This window comes from Sapajus apella, unplaced genomic scaffold, assembly GCF_009761245.1.
Source record: "Sapajus apella isolate SASKATOON/1434 unplaced genomic scaffold, GSC_monkey_1.0 scaffold43, whole genome shotgun sequence".
Classification (NCBI taxonomy): Eukaryota; Metazoa; Chordata; class Mammalia; order Primates; family Cebidae; genus Sapajus; species Sapajus apella.
This window is the reverse complement of record NW_022436983.1, coordinates 11,642,273-11,654,372: the sequence shown is the minus strand read 5'-3', so window position 1 is coordinate 11,654,372 and position 12,100 is coordinate 11,642,273. Positions and strand designations below refer to the sequence as shown.

The following is a 12,100-nucleotide window of genomic DNA, read 5'->3' as shown; positions in this document are numbered from 1 at the left end:
GCCAATGAAGTTTGACATTTTTCTCAGCAAAAGTCATACCAACAAGAAAAGGAACAAACAGAGGGACCAAATATATTAAAAAGGGGTTTTAATCAACTACAAAACTTCCCAGCAACAGGATCCAGAGGAGAAAATCGAGAAGGCTTTTTAATTTTAAAAAACAGTAACCTGAATACTAGCTTTTAATTAAGCTGACTTCTGAGTACAGAGTCCTTTAAAAGAATTTTTAAAAATTTGTTATCAGATTTCAGCCAGGATACCCGATATTCTTGGCTTTTGAACACTTTTTTTTTTTTTTTTTGCTTTTAAACAAAAGGTGCCTTACCAAGTGACTCACCAAATCAATAAGCCTCCATCAAGATTACAACTTGACCAAGAATGTACTAGGCAACTCCAAAGAGGCACAAATCAGTCTTCACAAGATCCAGAACCACCGCAAAGATATAGCTCAAAGAAAGGAAAGTTTAACCAGCCACGAACGGGGCCCAATCTGTGTTTCTGTCCTGCCATATTCTGTAGGGCCTCAGTCTCTCAGCTGATCATCTACACACAAAGGTCCAGACGCCCCACATGCCTGAGAGATGGGACACAGGAAATCCAAAGCTGTCCATGGAAAAAAAGGATCAATAACAAATGAGTGCCCACAAAAGTCAAAAGTTATGTAAATAATTTCCTATGGTGTACTTATTCCGTTAGTGACTAAATTTAATACACCTCTTCATGGAAAGCCCAGGAAGTAATTTTGCAGATTTGGAATAAGTTTCTACCATGTAAGTAAGTGGTGTTCCTGGTGTAAGTCCAAAAGTTTCTGAGACACGTCTCAATCTGTTTAGAAGTTTATTTTGCCAAGGCTAAGCACATTCCTGCGACAGCCTCAGGAGGTCCCGAGAACATGTGTCCAAGGTGATCAGGCTACAGCATGGTTTTATACATTTTAGGGACACGTAAGACATCAATCAATACATGTAGGATGGATGTTGGCTTGGTCCAGAAAGGCAGGACAACTCGAAGCAGGGGGCTTCCGGGTCACAGGTAGAGTCAAAGATTTTCTGATTAAAAATTCATTGAAAGAGTTTATCTAAAAACCTGTGCTCAGTGGAAGGGAGTGTTTGGGTTACAACAAGGAGTTGTGAAGACCAAGGTTCTTATCAAGCAGATGGAGTCTCCAGGTAGCAGGCATCAGAGAGAATAGTAAATATTTCTTATCAGGCTTAAAGAGTCTGTTTTGTCAGTATTAAGGTCTCTGTTTTATTGTCAATGCTGGCCAGTTGTGCCTGAATTCCAAAAGGGGGACCGTATAATGAGGCGTTCTGACCACCCATTCCCATCGTGGCCTGAACTAGTGTTTCAGGTTTCCTTCATTTATTTATTTTGAGACAGAGTCTCACTCCGTCACCCAGGCTGGAGTGCAATGGCGTGATCTCAGCTCACTGCAATCACCGCCTACTGGGTTCAAGCCATTCTCCTGCCTCAGCCTCCTAAGTACATGAGACTACAGGCATGCACCACAACACCCAGCTGATTTTTGTATTTTTAGTTGAGACGGGATTTCACCATGTTGACCAGGCTGGTCTTGAACTCCTGACCTCAAGTGATCCACCTTCCTCGGCCTCCCAAAGTGCTGGGATTACAAGCATGAGCCACCGCACCTGGCCTCTGGTTTACTTTAGAATGCCCTTGGCCAAGAGGAGGGGTTCATTCAGTTGGTTGAGGGGCTTAGAATCTTATTTTTGGTTTACAATGGAGAGGGCATGGAAGAGGCAGTCCCCATGATCTCCAAAAATTCACTCCAAGGTTTAGGCTAAGATAGCAAACGGCTCTTGCCACAGATGGTTAAGGATGGTGTTTGTGCGTATGATGTCCCCACAAACATGTGGGGTCTGCCAGTCACATACCTGTTAATCTGTGACACCAAGCAGGCCCTCCTGGGATTGGGCTTCCCTAGGACTAACCAGACAACAGGCGTTGTGACAACAAAAGCCCTTTATGGATGGGACGTTTTATTAAGAAAAATGAGAGCTTGACACCTTTGGCACAAAAAGCCTGCTGTTCAATATTGTGTGCATCTCAGTTCCCAGCCATTTTCAGACTAGCCACCAGATATGACCCGAAAATCATGCCCCCTGGATAGCGGAGACCAAGAGATGGTGCTCCTGCTTGGTCACAAGTCAAGCTCTCAAGGACATAAAACAAGGTGAGAGGGAACCTTATCCAGTTTTATTTTGGGAACTCACAGCAAAATTGAAATTGGTCTTAACTGCTGGTCTGATGCGAACCATGAAACTGACCAGTCTATATGGCTGTTTCTGGAAATGGGTTTGGGTCTAAACCCCGAGAGGTGTTCAAGAAAGAATCTGGAGCAAGTCCATAGAGTCAAATGAAAGCAAGTTTGCTAAGAAAGTAAAGGAATAAGAGAATGGCTGGCTATTCCATAGGCAGAGTAGCAGTGTGGACTGCTCAACTGAGTATATTTATAGCTATTTCTTGATTTTATGCTAAACCAGGGGAGGACTATTTATGAGTTTTCCAAGAGTGCAGTGGAGATCTCCTGGAACGGAGGGTCTCTCTCCTTTTTAGACCACAGGGTAACTTCCTGACATTGTCATGGCTTTTGTAAACTGTCATGGCGCTGGTGGGAGTGTCGGTGCCATGAGAGTACATATTAATGTATTATAATTAATGTATCATTCACCGGTGCCATGACAATACATATTAATGTATTATCATTGGCATATCATGAGCGGTGAGGACAATCAGAGGTCGCTTTCATCGCCATCTTGGTTTTAGCCGGCTTCTTTACCGCATCCTGTTTTATCAGCAAAGTCTTTGTGACCTGTATCTTGTGCCGACCTTCTATCTCATCTTAGACTCATCTAAGAATGTCTAAGCTTCTGGGAATGCAGCCCAGTAGGTCTCAGCCTTATTTTACCCAGCCCCTATTCAAGATGGACTCACTCTGGTTCAAACGCCCCTGACTGGGCCAGCGCAAGCAACAGGCCTGTAGAGGTTTTGGGCCTGTGTTCTATTCGATGGTACATTTCCTTATAAGAGAACAACACAGAAAGAACAAAACAGAGAAAAAGACTATTTCTGGGAGGAAAGGTCTCAAGCAAGATGTCTGTTCATACCAAAAAGCACAGAGTCACTATACTCAGGATTAGACACACAAATCCTTTTTTCCAATTAATCAAGATTTTGGAGAAGAAACAGAAAGAAATAGTGATTTTTAGCATCTGCTTAAGCAGCTTCCGCAGAGAAAGAGTGGGAGCCTGGCTGGTGAGAATTTCTTTCCTTTGTGCCGGCTGTTCAGGTGCTGGGTTCCTTTACTGTGGCTTCAAACAGAGACTTCGGTGACTCTGCTCACAGCACCAAAACTGTAGTTTTCCCTCAACCTCCGAAGGCTCACTGAAAATAAACTGACAAAAGGCAGCCAAATAGGAGGAAAGGCATGCACATTTTTTGGCACGCGTAGGGGAGAATCGCAGAGTGGTTACCCCACCACGCAATGGGTATATGGTTATATACCCTTTTTCTATTTTTTGGGTTTTATTTTTGTTATTGAGATGGAGTTTCACTCTTGTTGCCCAGGCTGGAGTGCAATGGTACAACCTTGGCTCACTGCAACCTCTACCTCCCAGGTTCAAACGATTCTCCTGCCTTAGCCTCTGGAGTAGCTGGGATTATAGGCATGCGCCACCACACCTGGCTAATTTTGTATTTTTAGTAGAGATAGGATTTCTCCCTGTTGGTCAGGCTGGTCTCGAACTCCCAATCTCAGGTGATCCACCCTCCTTGGCCTCCCAAAATGCTGGGATTACAGGCGTGAGGCACTGTACCTGGGCTGTGTACCCTTTTTCTTAGGGGAAAGCGGGATGGGAAAGTGTGGATGATTTTCAAGGGGGTGGTAAATGATTTTTAGGGGGAATTCAATGGGCATGGAGAGAATATAATGGCCTGGATTAAAGTCTGTGGGGATCCGCAGAGCAGACAATGGTTTGTGACATGTCTGTCCAAGTCGGCTGGCAGAATGCAGTCTTTCTTCCTGCGAAACGAGTTCTGTTAATGAAAACTCAGGGAAGGGACCAGAGGTTACTGTTTTCTTCTTTGGCAGTTCCAGACTTTAGGCAGAAAAGGGAACATCAGAGAAAAACTTCCTCCTGTGCTGTGGGAGAGATGGAAGATTGAGAGCCAGGAGGGAGAGGTCAGAGAGACCTGGAGGCGTTTTCAGTTCAGCATCATATTTTGGGGTCACCTGGGTGCAGTGGCTCACACCTATAAACCCAGCACTTTGGGATGCTGAGGCAGGTGGATCACCTGAGGTCAGAAGTTTGAGACCAGTCTGGCCAACATGATAAAACTCTGTCTCTACTAAAAATACGAACATTAATTGGGTGTGGCGGCACACACCTGAGATCTCTGCTACTCGGGAGGCTGAGGCATGAGAATTTCTTGAACCCAGGAGGCAGAGCCTGTAGTGAGCTGAGATCGTACCACTGCACTCCAGCTTGGGCAAGACAGCAAAACTGTCTCAAAAAAATAAAAAGCATCGTATTTTAGGGGATCAGTTTCTGAACCCCAACAGTGGCATTTGAAGTGGGCTGAAAAGAATGGTGAGAATTTGGACACCAGACATTGAGACTGCCTTTGCAAAGTCACGACAGTGAGAGAAATCTGACATGGTAGATGGACTCTGTCATGCTGCTAGCCTCACAGGCTGGCTGTCTTTGCTCATTCCTGGGCATGGACCAACCTAACTTTGGGAGGAATTCAGTTTAAAGTTTAAATGATACTAGCCTTCCCCCCAAACTGTTTTTGTAGAACAAATGAAAGGCTACCAAATTCAGAGGATGAGAGAGGCTTGGATTCTAAATAATTACCAGCCGTTATTCCAGAGGTCATAAGAGTTGCAACTTCTCCAATTAATCTTGCTGATATCATCATTATGGTAGAGCCTAAAATTGGCCTTTTGAGATGTCTTTCCAGGTTTTTGCATTTCTGATGATGATGGCTTCCCCTGAAGCTCCCACCCAGGAACTGACTCAGCACAAGAGAACAGATTCCATTCCTTACGATTCCATCTCCATCCCAACACTCAACATGGCCCCTACCCCAGGCCCCTGCTCCCCAAACTATCTTTGAAAAACTCCTGAGGCTTTGGGGAGACTGATTTGAGTAAATTACTCCACCTCCCACATGGCGTGGTCAGCCTCGTGTCAATTACACATGGTCTTGATGAATGTATTTTGTTCGTGTAGCGGGCAGGAAGAACCTGCTGCGCGGTTACAATATGATGTTGAGGGAAGAGACTCCTCTTTCCTGTCTGTGTCTCAGAGGGAGAGGAAGTAATTGTTGAGACATAGCAGGCATGAGGTCAGTGGCAAGGTTTGCTGGCACTGCTGATCAGGCCTGGAGGTTAAACATTAAGCCCTCACCTTTAATCATACTATCTGTAGATCACAGACATAGTATGGAGAAACACACTCCATTGTTCTCGCTCAATCTTGCTCAAACCCTCACCTGGCCGTGTACCCCTCACCTATGTCATCGATCACGACCCTCTCACACGTACTTTCTAGAATCGTAAGCCTTGAAAAGGGCTAGGATTTTCTTCGTCAGGGAGGTGGTTCTTAAGACGCAAGTCTGCCGATGCTCCCAGCCGAATAAAGCCACTTCCTTCTTTAAATCTGGTGTCCGGGAGGTTTTGTCTGCAGCTTGTCCTGCTACAATGGGGGCTGGGCATGGGCAATGGGCCCTGTGGGAAAAGCCCGGGATGGTATCCACATTTGCTGCTCTCAAGAAGGGTGACTGTGGCAAGTGGGTTGCATCTCAGAGCCCCAGTTGTTTTCACCTGTTAAATAAAAAGAGCCAAGGAACATGTTCAGAATAGCCCTACAGAACACCTGACACAAAGGTGGTAGCTTTTCAGAAGCAGGGTACCGCAGCACCAGGGGGCCTATGTGGAAGGTCTTTTATTCAGTCAACAAACTTTCATGGAGCCCTTGGTGTGTGTCCAGGGCCCTCCACTCACAGAGTTGACACTGTAATGGGCACTCATCTAAGGAGTCCAAATGGAGATGTGCAGGCAGCTTGGATTGGTTGGAAACCGGGGGTGCATGGATGGAGTAAAGGGGAATAATGTGGGACATAAAGGGGTTTGTAGTGGAGAGGCTTAAAAGCCTCAATAAGTTGTTTTGATTTCCCTCCACATACACCGGACAAGCAGCAAAGAGTGTAGGCTAGTGGAAAATCTGTCATCAGTGCAAGGTGAACTCCTTTCCCTTATCTCTTTGAGGGAAAGCTGCAAAAATTGTAACAGTGTAACTATGACAGTGAAAGAGATCTGATCTAACCAGCCTCCTTCTTGCTTTTAACCTCTAACTGCCCTTAATCACTCCTGGGCTTACGCTAAGCTAACTCTGGGAGACATTTAGTTTATAGTCTAAATGATAACAGCTCTTCCCCCCAAATCAACTGCCTTTGTAAGGCTAATGAAAGGCCACCAGATTAGGGGAATGACAGGAGCCTGAAGTCTGCTAAGGTAGACATAAATGATTACCAGCCGTGATTCTGGAGGTCACACGATTTGCAGCTTCTCCAATTACTCCCACAAATAACATCAGTATTGTAGAACTAGGATTGACCTTTTGAGATTTCTTTCCCCCTCCTTTTTTTTTTTTGAGACAGACTCTCACTCTGTTGCCCAAGCAGTGGCCTGATCTTAGCTCACTGCAACCTCTGCCTCCCAGGTTCAAGTCATTCTTTTGCCTCAGCCTCCCGAGTAGCTGGAACTACTGGTATGTGCCACCACACCCAGCTAATTTTTGCATTTTTAGTGGAGACAGGGTTTCACCATGCTGGCCAGGCTGGTCTCAAATTCCTGACCTCAAGCGATTCACCTGCCTTGGCCTCCAAAGTTGCTGGGATTGCAGGCGTGAGCTACCTTGCCTGGTACTTTGCGTTACTGACTTTGCGTTACTGACAATGATGGCTCCACCTGGACCACCTACTGGTCCTGTGGCCTCACCCAGAAGCAGATCATTTCCACACCCCTGTGATTGCATCTCCAACCAATCAGCAGCACCCATTCTCTGTCCTGCCAACCTGCTCTTGAAAAAACCTAGCATCTGAATTTTCAGGTAGGGTGATTTGAGTAATACTAAAGCTCCATTCTCCTGTTCAGCCAGCTCTGCATGAATTAAAGCATTTCTCTATTGCCATTTCCCTGTTTTGATAAATTGTGTCTATCTGGGCAGCAAGCAAAATGAACCCATTGGGTGTTTACACCTTCTTCCATCACTCCCTTCCCTCTTTCCTTCCTCCATCAACTATTCCTGTGCTGGCTCTGGGGTTACCAGACACAGGCTGCCTTCTCACTCCACATGGTGGAGGCAGATGCTAATCAAATAATCCCACAAATAAATGTGAAACATGTGAAATTGCAGTTCTGATTAGCAATAAAAGGAGAGGGAGCCTGGTGCAATGGGAATTCATAAGAGAAGGGACCTCACCTCCCTGAGAGGCTCAGAGAAAATTTCCAGTGAACACAACAACTGGGCAAAATTGGAAGGATGAACTGAGGAGCAAAGAAGGCTGGGAAAGGATTTCAGGTGGAGGGCATGGCAGGGGCAAAGTCTCCGTGGCTGAGAGATGCATGGTGAGCATGAGCCTCTGGAAGGCAGTGCTGGGGTTCTGGACACACCACCCCAAAATATGACTGTAGGAGATCAGAATATGCTATCCCCAAATATACCTCTTTGGCATAATGAATATTTTAAACTGGTTATTTTGAAAAACTGCAGACACAGAAGTAACTCTGAAAAGTTGGCCTTTTATAAGAGAAATTTTCATCAATAAAGAAAATCTCCAGTTGTAACTGACTGCATCAGGGAGAAAAAGCTGGCTTAATCACTAGAAGCCCTTCAATGATGAAGAAAGCAACGAATTCCATCTGCATAACAAACCCTGCCTTTGTTTAAGATGTTCTTCCTGGTCATCTCATCTTAAGGCTTTTCCTCAACAGTCTTTCTTCCCTTCATTTCAGAAAAATGATGGTACTTAAGCCTGAAGTTTAAGCTCTTTCTTCAACATCTCCGCTAGGGAGGGACTAATTTCTCTGAGTTTTCTCCCATGTACACAGGAGGTAATCCATGCTAATAAACTTCTATTTGTTTTTCTCTTGCTAATCTATCTTTTGTTATAGGGAATCCCAGTTCACAGTTATGAAAGGTAGAGAGAATCATTTTCCTCCCTATAATGGAGTGCATGGCAGAAGGTAAGGTTGGAGGAGTCAGATAACCCATACTCTTGGAGGTCTCTGTAGGGTAGAAATCTTTTTCTACCTGTAAACCAAAAATTAAATTCTAAGAACCCCCAGTCATCTGAAGGAACCCTCTTCTCAGCCAAGAGCATTCCAAAATTAACTTGAAAAACTACCTCATGCCATGATGGAAAGGAGTAGTGGGACATGCTTCATTATATCCCTCTCCCGTTTGAAATTTGGGAAAAGCCTACCAGCATAAACATCAACACAGACCTTAAGTCTGATAAGAAACATTTGCAATCTGTTCTCTCTGAAGCCTTCTACCTGGAGGCTTCATCTATATGATACAACCTTGGTCTCTACCACTCCTTATTACCATAAGGAGACATTCCTTCCTATTGATAATAACTCTTTTAACTGATTGCCAATCAGGAAACTTTTAAAATCTGCATATGACCTGGAGGTCCACACCTACCTTGGCTTTGAGTTGTCTCCACCTTTCCAGATCAAACCAATGTACATGTTAGGTGTGTTGATTGATGTGTTTCCCTAAAACTTATAAAGGCAAACTGGACCCCAACCACCTTGGACACATGTCATCAGGACCTTGGGGATTCACTCAGGGTGGTGGCAAAAATATTAAGGGAAAAATATTAGGGAAAGTTATAAAATATATTCTCAAACCCTTTGGAAGACCTAAAGGTTTTTTCTATAGTTTTTGGCTGAAGGCAGCCAGAGTCTCTGCAGGAGCCAGAAAGATTAGGGTGCAATAGCTAGGGTATGTGGGGGAGTTTATCTGAATAACTTGTTTACTCACATGGCCTTAAAACTAACCTTTGAGCCAGACGATCTTCTGGGGAGGAGGTCGATCAGGGAAATTACCCACTAATGGTGTTTGCTTTGGGCATTAGAACCTGTCCTTTAATTTCCTCACTCTAGTGGTGTTGACTCAGAGTTGTTGTCATTTAATGTGTGCTTAATAAAGGTCAGAGAAGCCAGTGTGTTGGGGCCGGTGACTGCTGTCTCTTTCCAGCACCCTCAAGGGAGTCTGTAAGATGCCTGGACACTCAGTTGAACTAGAAAAGCATAATATCTGTGTGTCAGTGTACTTTATTCATCCGTCATTGAGTCAGGGTCTGCAGGACAGAACCCTGCAGGTGGTGGCCTGGACAGTGGCGCCCAACATGGGATGACCTCAACACAGGGCTTCCTGCAGCTGTGCCATGGGTGCATCCTTAACCTTGGCAAAATTAAATTTCTAACTGGATCGCGACCTGTCTCATATATGTTTGGGTTCACATATCCATCGCTAGGTACATGGCTGAGGCCTCTATAACTAAAGACAGGTTAACAAGAGAAAAGCATCCAAATTTATTTAATGTAAGTTTTACATGAAATAAAGACCCAAAGAAATAGTAAGCTTATGTATTTAAAAAGTGACTAGTTATAGAGAAGTACAATTAGATTAAAAAATGTATGACCTAATGGTAATAACCTGGGAGGAACTTAGCAAGGCCTGTTTATTCAGATTCTTCTCCCTGTCCCAGTGTCATCATAGAAAAGCATGTTATTTTCCCCTTTTGAATGAAGATCTTTTTGTTCCTGTTTTTGAGAAAGGGCGTTGCTCTGTCACCCAGGCTGGAGTGCAGTGGTGCTATTACTAGAAAAGGTTCCTGATCCAGACCCCAAGAGAGGGTTTTTGGATCTCACCCAAGAAGAATTAGGGGTGAGTCCACAGAGTAAAGTGAAAGAAACTTTATTAAGAAAGTAAAGAAACAAAAGAATGGCTACTCCATAGACAGAGCAGCCCCAAGGACGGCTAACTGGCTATTTTATGGTTATTTCTTGATCAAAGGCTAAATAAAAAGTGGATTATTCTTGAGTTTTCCAGGAAAGGGGTGGGCAGTTCCCAGAACTGAGGGTTCCTCCCCCTTTTAGATTATCTGAGGTAACTTCCTGGACATGGCCATGGCATTTGTTAACTGTCATGGTGCTGACGGGAGTGTCCTTTAGCATGCTAATACATCATAATTAGTGTATGATGAGCAGTGAGGAGGACCTGAAGTCACTTTTGTCACCATCTTGGTTTTGGTGGGTTTTGGCTGGCTTCTTTACTGCATCCTGTCTTGTCAGCAGGTTCTGTATGACTTGTGTCTTCTGATACTGGTCCTGCCGACCTCCTATCTTCTTCTGTGACTTAGAATGCTTAATTTCCTGGGAATGCAGCCCAACAGGTCTCAGCCTTATTTTACCCCAGGGGTGACTCAAGATGGAGTTACTCTGGTTCGAATGTCTCTGGCAGTGCTAACACAGCTCACTGCAACCTTGACTTCCTGTTCTCAAGTGGTCCTCCTACCTCAGCCTCCTGGGTAGCTGGGACTATAGGTGCATCCTACTGTGCCTGGCTAATACTAAAAATAATGTTCTGTAGACATGGGTCTCACTGTGTTGCCTAGCCTGGTTTTGAACTCCTGGCCTACCTCATAACTCTCCACCTCAGTCTCCCAAAGTGCTGGGATTACAGGTTTGAGCCCACTGCACCTGGCCTTGAGTGAATTCTTATGAATAACTTTAGGGGAAGGTCAGAGAGTCCTTCGTAGGTGGTATGGCCTGCTTCAGGGAAGAATGGCAGGGGGAAGATGAGAATGACCTTTCTACTTTTGCCATTTCCCCCGATATCTAGATGCCATATTTAGGGGTGGCATGTCCTGAACCCCATCACCATGTTTGTGGTTTTGCTTTTATCTGAGAGCAACAAGAAGCTCTGGAAGGACTGAAGTGGAAGGGTGACACCATCGGATGTGTGTTTGTGGAGGTCAGTGATGCTGTGGGGAGGGCGGAGTGGAGGTGCAAGAGTGAAAGCAGTTTGGGATGTCTTAGCTTGGGATCATTAAAAAGCTGAACTGAGGTAAGGACTTGGGTGCAGGTAGCTCATTTGGGAATAATCTCTGGGAGCAGAAGTGAAGAACCATGGATTTCTGGGATGCTGTACCCAGCAACAGGGGCTCCATTCTGCTAGGACCTTCTGAGAAGCAACACAAGGCCTCCCAGAATTGCCCTTCCACCCTAAATGGGAGACCAAAATACTAGACATCACTCCTGCCTTCGCTGGTGGAGGATCGCCCCCGAGAGTGTTCATCTGTGGGCTGTGTAGAAGCACAGCACCAACCCCCACCCCAACAAAAAAAACAGAGGAGTCTTAGGAAACACGGGAAGACAAATATGGCACACAGGTGAGACCAGACCACATCAGATTGCAGTGAATTAAATCCTGCAGGGAGCTGCTTCGGGAAAGAATGGCAGGGGGAAGGTGAGAATGACCCCTCTTGAGTGAGGGTCTTTTTGTTTCTTTTTTTGAGACAGGGCCTTGCTCTGTCACCCCGGTTGGAGTGCAGTGGTGCTGTTACTGGAGAACATTCCTGATCCAGGCCCCAAGAGAGGGTTTTTGGATCTCACCCAAGAAAGAATTTTGGGTGCATCCACAGAGTAAAGTGAAAGGGAGTTTACTAAGAAAGTAAGGAAGCAAAAGAATGGCTGCTCCATAGACAGAGCAGCCCTGCACTCGAGCCAGGGATGTAATCAGAGGAGAAGCCGAGAGGATGAGAAGGGAAGGAGGAAGTGTCTGACATCTGTGAGGAGGCTACTGTAGTCACCCAGGTGAGCGAGGAAGGTGACATAGTCTAGGGTGGTGGCATGGGAGACGGGGCAGTGGGTGGATCCCTGAAATGTTTAGGAGTTAAATCAACAGGTCTTGGCGATGGATTTTGTTAAGGGTGGTGCTCTTCATTAAGAAAGAGAATCTTGGAGGAGGACCGGGTACCGGGGCAGGGAATGTGGGGG

General features: G+C 45.3%; 1 long non-coding RNA gene across 1 annotated transcript; it reads left to right on the top strand.

Moving 5' to 3' along the window:
- Window positions 1-2,610: 2,610 nt before the first annotated feature.
- On the top strand, window positions 2,611-10,426 carry LOC116566647. The gene is made up of 3 exons (XR_004275942.1): window positions 2,611-2,640; window positions 9,603-9,606; window positions 10,307-10,426. It is a non-coding gene; the product is annotated as an uncharacterized LOC116566647 (long non-coding RNA).
- The last annotated feature ends 1,674 nt before the right edge of the window (window positions 10,427-12,100 follow it).